This window comes from Melitaea cinxia, chromosome 6 (assembly GCF_905220565.1).
Source record: "Melitaea cinxia chromosome 6, ilMelCinx1.1, whole genome shotgun sequence".
NCBI lineage: Eukaryota > Metazoa > Arthropoda > Insecta > Lepidoptera > Nymphalidae > Melitaea > Melitaea cinxia.
In genome coordinates this window covers 4,844,103-4,856,023 of record NC_059399.1, presented here as the reverse complement: position 1 = coordinate 4,856,023, position 11,921 = coordinate 4,844,103, and positions in this window count along the sequence as shown.

The following is an 11,921-nucleotide window of genomic DNA, read 5'->3' as shown; positions in this document are numbered from 1 at the left end:
AAAACTGTACATTGAATATTTTTTTTAAAAGAATACTTGGGGTGTGATCTACAATCGATACCGAAGCCAAAAATATAGTTTTTAGAGTTTTTGTCTGTTTGTCTATATGTATGTCCGGGATAAACTCAAAAAGTACTGCATGGATTTAATTCAAATTTGGCACGAATATTATTAAGAAGTCGGGTCAACATATAGGCTACAAATTATCAAGCTATCACCTAGGGGGAACGAGCAGTGAACCTTTATTTCTTCAACGCATTCTGTAACAACGTGTAATCTAACGACGCATATTTGAATGTTGTTGTTATTACATTACTAACCATGCTATAAGCTAGCTTAATATAGCTACACTATAAATAAAGACATTCTGTAGTATATTTAGTATCAGCATTGTTCCTGTGCGAAGTCGGGGCGGGCCGCTAGTTAATTATATGAGCCTCAATAAATTTGGAATAAATAAGTATCATTTATATAATATTGCTTTAGAAAAATTACAGAAAATTGTATACGCCTACATCTTGGTCCAGGCTATATGGGAATAAAAAATTTAAAAACGTACAAGTAAAATATAAGAACATGTAACAGATAATAATTATGAATAACATTTGTTTCCTGCATCGGACGGCGTCCAAATTGTATTAGGCAGTCGCAGAACTGGCGATTTGTAGTCATTTATGTAATTAAATTTCCCGTGGTATAAGCGTAATAAAAAGGTTTTTTAAGGCGCTCGTAAATACAGCTTATTTTAATTTAAAAAAAAATGGGCATAAGTTAGCATCCTAAAGTTTAAAATACGATTATGTCTAAAATAGGTTTTGAAATCATAGGCTTAGGATGGGGTTGCACCTTTGCACGGGAGGCAGTTTGACCTGCAAGTAGGTCGCTACGATCGATGCACTGCATCTTGCCACGAGGCTTTGAACGTTCTAGATGAATTGATGTTTAATTAACTTTTGTTAAAGCTACTTTATTTCACGTTCGTAGCTGACAAGTGCGTAGAACTAGATATTTCAGTGTTTTAATTACTATACGACTATTTTGAATTTTAATAAATTAAATTCATTTTCATTATTACGTTTAGATAATATATTTAAGATTGATTAAGAAATCATTCGTGTTTAAAAATAATTGAATAAATTTACTTTCAATGTACCTCATATATACTCATCGCTCTTGCTGCTGTATATCGATGCGCACTACGCTTCTAATAACTGACCTTGCTCAACAATATTGCGTAGTTTCTTCCTAGCGTTATTTTTTAGATACATCCAATATTAATATTTTATAGCAGATGATTGAAGCGAACCTATTTAAGTAAATAAAAACTTTTATAATAATACTCTGTACTTTACACCTTCCTAATTTGTCACTTTCAAATTGAATGAAATAAATCTACAAAAGATGTTTTCATCAAATTCTTAACATGTTGGACGAGTGAACCGAGGATTAAACAATCTACTACTAAAAAAAGACATTTAGGATATCGTTAGGCTTTGGCAGCAGGACTTCAAATTTTTGGCATCGAGTCCAAAATTTCGCAACTCCTTGTATACATAAAAAGTTACGAGTACACAATATTCATTTATTATACTATGTAGACCCGAAAATAATAAAATTTTAGTAAAATGTTGGTATCCATTTCTGTACGTATGTTAGGTATTATAATATTAAAAAGGTGCAGGTTTTTGTTTGTGTGGGTAGATAAACCCAAAAATTACTGCCGCATTCCGCCTGTAAAATCCCACTGCTATAGGCCTCTTTCTCCATGTTGGAGAAGGATTGGAGCTTAATCCCCACCACGCTCCATTGTGGGTTGGCGGATATGTTCCCTACTGTGAGTAACGATCGTTATCAGGTCTTTATGATAACAACTGGGACTGATAGCTTAACGTGCTCTCCGAGGCACGGTGGAGAGACCCACACATAGAAACAGGACAGAAAAAAGACATCAAACCGGAAAGAAATATTTGTACAGATGATGTTTTAGGTGACTACTCGCACCACTACACCAAATCGGTTATTGGACACTGGACATATTACAATTCTTTCGCCAGAAAAATCCACGCGTGAGAAAGCGCTAGCGCAAAACTTATTTGTAATACTTTTTTTTTTTTTCATTTAACCGCTTTTATCTACACTTATGACTATTATTGTTAAGTTAGTAAAGCTTTAGCAAAAAAAAAAAAACTATATTGTAAAATGTATATGAAATAATATAAATTTTATTTAAAAAATAATATCTATAGACAAACTATATTTTTTTATTATTTTCAAACTAAAATAGAAAAATAGGAACCTATAGGTACAGTTGTATATAATAGGTATATAATATAGGTAAACAATTATATTTGAATGTCAAAATATTCATGAGAAACTTCATTTTTTTGCTTCTATTTACTTATGTTCATTTAGGTACATTATAACTAAACCTTTTTTTTCTTTTTTCATTGGCACATTCAGTTTATATCGGTCATAAAAATAGTTATCCAAATTTTACGCGGTTACGATTAAGCAATAATTTTATTTCCCTTTTTGATAGCTTTGATGATTATGAGCCAAAAGTTGGCGCTTGGTTTCTGCATTTTCAGTCTATCTGGCGCAATTCCAGTTGCAGCTGTCGATAAAATTGGCATTGATCTTCGCTTATGGAAAACATAAACTGAAACATGAGCTAGATATATTTGTCTTGTAATAAAATATTGCGTCATGGGTCAATAATATTGCATAACTACTGCGTAGCGAATGAAATCAAGCATTTAGTTCTTTATACATATGTAAGATGTGAACATACATTACTTTATAAATATAATAAAATGTAAGAATGGAAATTTTAAAACTTTTTACTGACAGATGCATTGTAGACGATTAGAGAGCAACATTTTTTAGTTTAACACTTAATGGGAACGAATGGGGTTGGAAAATACCATAAAGGTGACAAAAACGATTTGTTAAAAAAGTACTTTAACTTCTTTAAACAGAAATAAATGTAAATTTGTTTACAAGTGCGCATTACACCTTTTTAGAGTTTGCCAAGGGTTAACGGTGGCGAAAATCCACGTTTCTGTTAGTCAAAAGTTAATTTATTTTGTCTACATCTCTACATATTTTTAGCTCCTATGATATGTTTTAAATTACGTGTAATAATTTATTCATTACCAATGTAGTATTTAGGATTAAGACCTAATTAATTAATTTTACTTGTTATAAAGTAAAACATGAAAAAAGTAGAGATCTTCCAAAAAGTAATTACATATTAATTTCACAATGCATTAGAACGAAACGGTAAAAAGTCGGATAATAGGTAGTACAAAGTATTTAAACAATCAATAGTTCTCGGTATAAAGACTCGTAGAGAGTAAAAGCCGTAAAAGTAGGTAGTAATCAATTGGAAAATACTTTATAGATCGACGTAAAATCGGCTATAACACCCTTTTTTCCTAAACCTAGTGTTTATATCCTTTGTCTCCATATCCTTCAGATAATATGAGCTTTACGTTGATGTAATAAAGGTCTTGTTGTCGAGTGCGTAATTGTGTATTATCTCATCTGATAGTCGCGTCTAGACGAAAGTTGTACGCATGCGCGGAGCTATCGACTTCCCCCTCTTGCCCCTCAGAAATCTGAATAGTAGTACTTGCAGGACTCGACTAAACGCAGGGGTGGGTATAGGTGGTACGGCCTATGCGTATTTACATCTACATACATATATCAGGAGTCCTAAACTAAAACATAAAAATATACCTTATTCCTATGTGTTGTATTCAGAAATCATCAACTATTTATTTTAGAATTTTCTTTAATATAATTAGAAAGTTACATGTTTAAATATTTACTTAAGTTTACATACATATTACCAATATGTGTGTAGGTATATACCTAAGCTTAATATTAACTGCTGCGCAACGTGCTACGTGACCAAAGACGTGTTTCACTTTTGTAAACGATAATGGAATTAACCATTCTACCTTTTCGATATGAAAACAAACAAGTATCATATGATTAAAATAAAATTTATCAAACAAAACATTCCTAAGTATTTGGAGTACATTGTTATTTTGTCATTTTCCAGCAAAACAATAAATGTAATTGTGCTTACTGCAGGCATTGTATGTTTTATTTCAGATTTTTATTTCTAGTGTACAAAAATATTCAAAAATTCAGTTTTCCAAGTTAGTTAAAGTAGGTAAAATTTTAAACAAAAATTTCTTTTGCTTGAGTATTATTATGTTTAAAAATTTAAAACCAGAATAGAAGTTATTCTTCAGCCAGTGTTTAATACTTATCAATTTTTAGAAAGAAATTATAATATTTTACTTTATATTTTTACTAACAAACTAACCATACTTTTGTTTTAATATTAATAAAAAAAAAATTAAATTTAATAAAATTTAACTAAGAATAAAACAAAAAATTAAGTATACATATATGAAATTAAAAATGGAATGGTAATTAAAATGTTAGAACCATTTTATTATGTATTACTTTAATATTTATTTAAATACTAGCTGCCCGGACATAGTTCGTTCTGTCAAAAGTTAAAACTAAAAATAAAATAAAAATAAGCAATTTTTGTTTTTAATTTTTTTTATCTTGTATTAAAACTTTCCACGGGCCTTAAGGAACATACAAAAAAAAATAGCCGAATTAGTCGAGCCATTTTCGAGTTACGCGCTTAGCAACATTCATTTTTATTTATATATTTCATAATTTTTAAACAAAAAAAAAAATACTAATAGTATTTGTCGAAAATTTAAAAAACTGAACATCGAGTAGCGGCATAATATTATCTATATCTATACATATAATAAAATGGTAGGAAAGTCAAAACTGTACATTAAATATTTTTTTTTTAAGAATACTTGGGGTGTGATCTACAATCGATACCGAAGTCAAAAATATAGTTTTTAGAATTTTTGTCTGTTTGTCTGTATGTATGTCCGGGATAAACTCAAAAAGTACTGCATGGATTTACTTCAAATTTGGCACGAATATTATTAAGAAGTCGGGTCAACATATAGGCTACATATTATCACGCTATCACCTACGGGGAACGAGCAGTGAACCTTTATTTCTTCAACGCATTCTGTAACATCGCGTAATCTAACGACGCATATTTCAATGTTGTTGTTATTATGTTAATAATAACCATGCTATAAGCTAGCTTCACACTATAAATAAAGACATTCTGTGATATATTTAGTATCAGCATTGCACCCGTGCAAAGCCGGGGCGGGTCGCTAGTATCCTATATAGTGCAATATGTTAACGACGCGTTGGCGCAACGGTCAGAGCACTGGTTTGTGGCTGTGGCGCTGGCGGTTGTGGGTTCGATTTCCGCACATGATAAACATTTGCATTAGTCATACAGATGTTTACCGAGGTCTGGGTGTTTGTGCAGTCCGTGTGGGTCTCCCCACCGTACCTCGGAGAGCACGTTAAGCCGTTGATCCGGTTGTTATCATGTACACTTGATAGCGATTGTTATTCATAGTAGAGAATATATCTGCCAACCATCATTGGAGATTAAGCTCTGATCTTTCTCTTACACGGGGAAAGAGGCCTATGCCTAGCAGCGGGTGGATATTACAGGCTGAAGCGTACGTTTATAAGCAACTTACAAAAAGAAGTGAAATCCCACCAAAAACATTTTCATGTAAAATGTTACCAAGACGAGATCATATGGCTCGCACTGTCAAAAAGTTATCAGATCTCATGTAGAGCCAAGCTTCTAACTCTACACGCCCTAAGTCTACAAGCCCTAACTTCACAAACTTTACACCTTAGAAAAAATTACCAATAGAGCGAAAATAATACGAATTAATTTTCCTCTGTAATTCATAAATCACGTGGTCATTAATTATCGACGTTTTAGTAATATATTTTTTCTTAAATTAGGTCCTAAAAAGTCTTTGGTCTGCACAATCAGACTGACATTGAAGTAAAATGAATTTAGACTTTTGTACAAAAATAATAAATGTATAAAAATAGTAGCTAGCTATCAAATTGTACTTTTTCTTCTATTTATTTTATAGTTTTTTAAAAAATCTGATAATAAGATATAATGTTCAAGCACGTCTATAGAGACCTGATGAAATCTTAAACATTCGGATAATTATATTACAATAACTAAATCTTATTAAAACTAACCATGACCTCGTAAATCTCTTCTTAAGTGAAAATCTTACCCGCGTAAATCGGGAAGTTAGGCTAAAACAAGTCTATTTAAGTAGGTAATAAGTGTCTTAACTACCCATAAGCTGAAATTTATTTCAAACGACAAACTAGTTTTAAGGGGAAAAAATTATCATTATTTACAAGCTTTAACTTACAAAAGCTACAGGAATATAGTGCGAAGCTCTATAATTTGTCATCTAATCAAAAAAGCGTCTGAGCATCACATCAAATTATAGGTATTAAGTAAATCGCCCCCCCAGCGCACTGCCAAGGTCACATCGATCGTGCGAGGGAGAGAGATATAGATAGCGTCTCCCTATCTAATGGAATACCGTTGAATTTCCGCTAGACTGTTGGTAAACAAAAGAAAATGCGTGTTAATGCGATATACGTATTATTGTTGCATTGTAGATGCTGAAGTTTGAGATTTAGTTAATGAAAATAACGTTTTAATTGTACAATTATGTCTTAAGCGTCGTATGTAAATTTTACGTGTATAAAAATGATTCTATAAAAAACAAATAAAGAAAATAAAAAAGTCATGTTTTGTCAATGTGGGACGTCCTCCGGCCCGCTGGATGACGATCTACGTGACATTGCCCGTAGAGGCTGGATGACGGATGCGGAAAACCGGGATGTTTGGCGCGAACTTGGGAAGGCCCATGTCCAGCCGTGGATTGCGAGAGAGATATCAAGTTTTACGCTTCCGCCTGTTATATCCCACTACTGGGCATAGGCCTCATTCCCCATGTAGGAGAAGGATCAGAGCTTAATCCACCACGCTGCTCCAATGCGGGTTGGCGGATATATTCCCTACTATGAGTAACGATCGCTATCAGGTGTACACGATAACAACAGGGACCGACGGCTTAACGTGCTCTCCGAGGCACGGTGGGGAGACCCACAAGGACTGCACAAACACCCAGACCACGGCAAACACCCGTATGGCCAATATAAATGTTTGTCATGTGCGGGGATCGAACCCGCAACCGCCAGCGCAACAGGTACAATCCATGGCAGTGACCGTTGCGCCAACGCGGCGTCATATCAAGTTTATATAGTAATATCAAGTTTTAATGTTAAAAAAAAATGTTAATAGTAATAACCAAAAATGGAATTTGTGCGCGAAATAAAAAGAAGAATAAAATTTATTGTAATTTTCATCATGATTTTAAAGTACTTATAATCTAGAAATTTATTAAAAACATTTGCTTAAAATGAAACCTTTGTTTACGAATTAGATAAACAGTCATTATGTAAATCACGTAACTTACCTATTTTTAAAATGTTATGAAAGTGAACACACAAAAGCGGTGCGAACAATCTACTGTGTACTGTGTTCCAAAACTCATGTTGCCTTTGTCACAATTCATTTCAAAATAAAAGAAATATTCTTTTAGACAATGTTAAAATAGAATTGAGGAATAGAACTACTTAATTCATTTATGCAGTTTTTATCAGTTTCCAGGCGGCTGAATTCTATCTACTACCTATTATATTATAAGCCCCGCCGTCCGTGGGTAGTACTAATATTACACAATTGCCTTATCCAAACGTGGGGTCGGTGAAATTAAATTCATTTCAAAATAGAATAATCAATACTTGTGTACAAACACCCCGAGTAGAAATTTTTTCGTCTTCCTTAGAAGGACCGGACCAGGCATGCCTGATCAGGACTAGATAAGGCATGTAACGCAGATGATTTGTCTGGACCTGATCAGGATGAGATGAGATTTCCTGATCAGGTCCAGATCAGGAAATCTCATCTCATCCTGACCAGCCGGTTCGGTTCGGTCCTTTTAAAAAACACGAATGTATATTCTTGAAAAAATAATTTTTAACAAAAAAAAAACCGACTTCAAAAAGGAAACTAAAAAGTGAAAAATAAATTTAATTAGTACAAAGTAATTCGTATTTTGATTTAGTTAATCAGAAATGATTAAATAAATATTTTATAATTTTGAAGTCGGTGCCAAGTAAAACCATAACTACTCTAGTATCTACTCATAAGTTGTATTCAGTTTTCTTTCATAATTTGTTTCATTGACTATTAGGTTGAATATTGTTATTATTCTGTTATTGTTTTGACATATCTAATAATATTTTTTGTACTTGTTTGTTGTGTGAGTGTTGTTTGTATTTGTTTTTGTAGCCAGGTTGTTGTAGTATTTACTTGGCACCAACTTCAAAATTATAAAATATTTATTTAATCATTTCTGATTAACTAAATCAAAATACGAATTACTTTGTACTAATTAAATTTATTTTTCACTTTTTAGTTTCCTTTTTGAAGTCGGTTTTTTTTTTGTTAAAAATTATTTTATTTTACAATTTTTAGTGATGGGTAGACCTAATAAGGATGCTTTTTCTCTTATGTCGGGGGTTCGGAAACATACACAATACACAAGCACAAACACCCAGATCATGACAAACATCTATATGGCCAATACAAAGGTCTGTCGTGCGCGGGGATTGAACCCACTAACGCCAGCGCAACAGCCGGTGCTGTGACCGCTGCGCTAACGCGTCGACATACTATGAGTAAAGTTCGCTATCAGGTGTACGTAATAACAACCGGGACTGACAGCCTAGCGTGTTCTCCGAGGCTAGTTTGGGGGAACCACAAGGATTAACAACTAGACCGAAAATAAATATTTGAATAAACACAAATATCCACTCCGAGCTGGAATAGAACCCGCGACCGTCGGTGTTTAGGCGCCGCCGACACGGCACATGCACCATTATATCAAAGCGGTCGTCAAACATCAAAAGGTAACTGCTGTAAATTGTTGAGAAATTCCCTCGAGTGTGTATGGGCTCCATCATCAAACCTGGTCCTGCGACACAGACGATCACACAGCAGGTAATTGCTATAAATCGTTGAAAAGTTCCCTCGACTATCTTTCGTCTCCATCATCAGACTTTAATGGCACTTGTAACTCATATAGGTGCAAAGTTCTCATCAATAGAAACGAATTAAGTTCAAACACCAGGTAATTGCTATAAGTCGTTGAAGAGTTCCCTCGACTATCTTTCGTCTCCATCATCAGACTGAAATGGCACTTATAACTCATATATATGCAAAGTTCTCATCAATAGAAACGAATTAAGGTCAAACAGCTGGTAATTGCTATAAATCGTTAAAGAATTCCCTCGACTAACTTTTGTCTCCATCATCAGACTGTAATGGCACTTGTAACTCATATAGGTGCAAAGTTCTCATCAATAGAAACGAATTAAGTTCAAACAGCGGGTAATTGCTATAAATTGTTGAAGAGTTCCCTCGACTATCTTTCTTCTCCATCATCAGATCGACTCCAGACCTTTATTAAATAGTAGTGCTTTATAGTAATTAATGAAAACATGATGAAATTTACTAGTCACCCTTACGATTTTTGAAAGTTTCCCTCGATTTCTCTGGGATCCCATCATCAGATCCTGGTTTCCTTATCATGGTACCAAACTATGAATATCTCCTTTCCAACAAAAAAAGGATTATCAAAATCGGTTCATAAACGAAGAAGTTATCTCCGAACATACATAAAAAAAAAATATATATATATGGTCGAATTGAGTAACCTCCTCCTTTTTTTTGAAGTCGGTTAAAAAATTGTTTAACAAAAAAAAAGCGAATTTTATTAGAAATATGTTACTTAACATAATCATTATGATATTTATGTCCGTTTATTTTTTCCAATGTATTATTTATTTATGTTTTTACTGTAAATATTAATTATTTTTATTTATTTTTATGTTATTAATTAATTATTATTATTAATTAAATTGTATTTATTAACTTCTAATAATTAACTACTAATTAACTATTTCCTATTACTTACGACTGCTCCACTGTGTAGAAATGGACTCCCTGCTAGACTGTCCTGATAACTGTATATATACGAAGTGCGCGCGATTCAGGCTCAGTTTGCGTAATTTTTTTCAGGCTATCCTGATCTGGACCGGACCCGGTCCTGATCCAGTATGCCTTACCATACACATACATACATTACAGCCTATGCAGTCCACTGCTGGACATAGGCCTCCACAAGTTTACGCCAAAAATAACGTGAACTCGTGTGTTTTGCCCATAGTCACCACGCTGGGCAGGCGGGTTGGTGACCGCAGTACTGGCTTTGTCGCACCAAAGACGCTGCTGCCCGTCTTCGGCCTGTGTATTTCAAAGCCAGCAGTTGGATGGTTATCCCGCCATCGGTCGGCTTCTTAAGTTCCAAGATGGTTGTGGAACCTTGTTATCCCTTAGTCGCCTCTTACGACACCCACGGGAAGAGAGGGGGTGGCTAAATTCTTTAGTGCCGTAGCCACACAGCATGCCTTACCATACTTGATTATATTTTACATCAGGCTATCCTGATCTGGACCGGACCGGGTCCTGATCCAGTCTGCCTTACCATACTTGATTATACTTTACATCAGGCTATCCTGATCTAGACCGGACCGGGTCCTGATCCAGTATGCCTTACCATACTTGATTATATTTTCCTCAGGCTATCCTGATCTGGACCAGACCGGCTCCTGATCCAGTATGCCTTACCATACTTGATTATATTTTACATCAGGCTATCCTTGTCTGGACCGGACCGGGTCCTGATTCAGTATGCCTTACCATACTTGATTATATTTTACATTAGGCTATCCTTGTCTGGACCAGACCTGGTCCTGATAGAGCTTGCCGAATCTGGCATGCCTCATTCTATCTTGATCCTTTCCAGATACATGATCTGGTTGAGCCTGACCTTTTTTCTAGTTGGGCCTACCCGAGTAGAAATTTTTTCGACTTCCTGAGAAGGACCGGACCAGGCATGCCTGATCAGGATTAGATAAGGCATATAACGCAGATGATTGGTCTGGACCCGATCATCTCATCCTGATCAGGTCCAGATCAGGAAATCTCATCTCATCCTGATCAGCCGGTTCGGTCCGGTCCTTTTAAAAAACACGAAACTTGAAAAAATTGTTTAACAAAAAAAAAACGACGATATTATAAATGCTACTTAACATAATTATTATGATATTTATTTCCGTTTATTTTTTCCAATGTATTATTTATTTATGTTTTTACTTTAGATATTAATTATTTTTATTTATTTTTATGTTATTAATTAATTAGTATTAATTAAATTTTATTTCTTAACTTCTAATATTTAACTACTAATTAACTATTTCTATTACTTACGACTGCTCCACTGTGTAGAAATGGACTCCTTGCTAGACTGTCCTAATAAATGTATATATACTAAGTGCGCTTAAAAACTTTAATAGCGCGATTCAGGCTCAGTTCGCGTAATTTCTTTCAGGCTATCCTGATCTGGACCGGACCGGGTCCTGATCCAGTATGCCTTACCATACTTGATTATATTTTACATCAGGCTATCCTGATCTGGACCGGACCGGGTCCTGATCCAGTATGCCTTACCATACTTGATTATATTTTACATCAGGCTATCCTGATCTGGACCGGACCGGGTCCTGATCCAGAATGCCTTACCCTACTTGATTATATTTTACATCAGGCTATCCTTGTCTGGACCAGACCTGGTCCTGATAGAGCTTGCCGGATCCGGCATGCCTCATTGTATCCTGATCCGGTCCAGATACATGATCTGGTTGAGCCTGACCTTTTTTCTAGTCGGGTACCTGACCGGAACGGGTCCGGTCAGGCAGGCCCGACCGCACCGAGCAACGATGCAGGTATATATACTAGCTGACTGAAGGTTGAAAATTTAGGG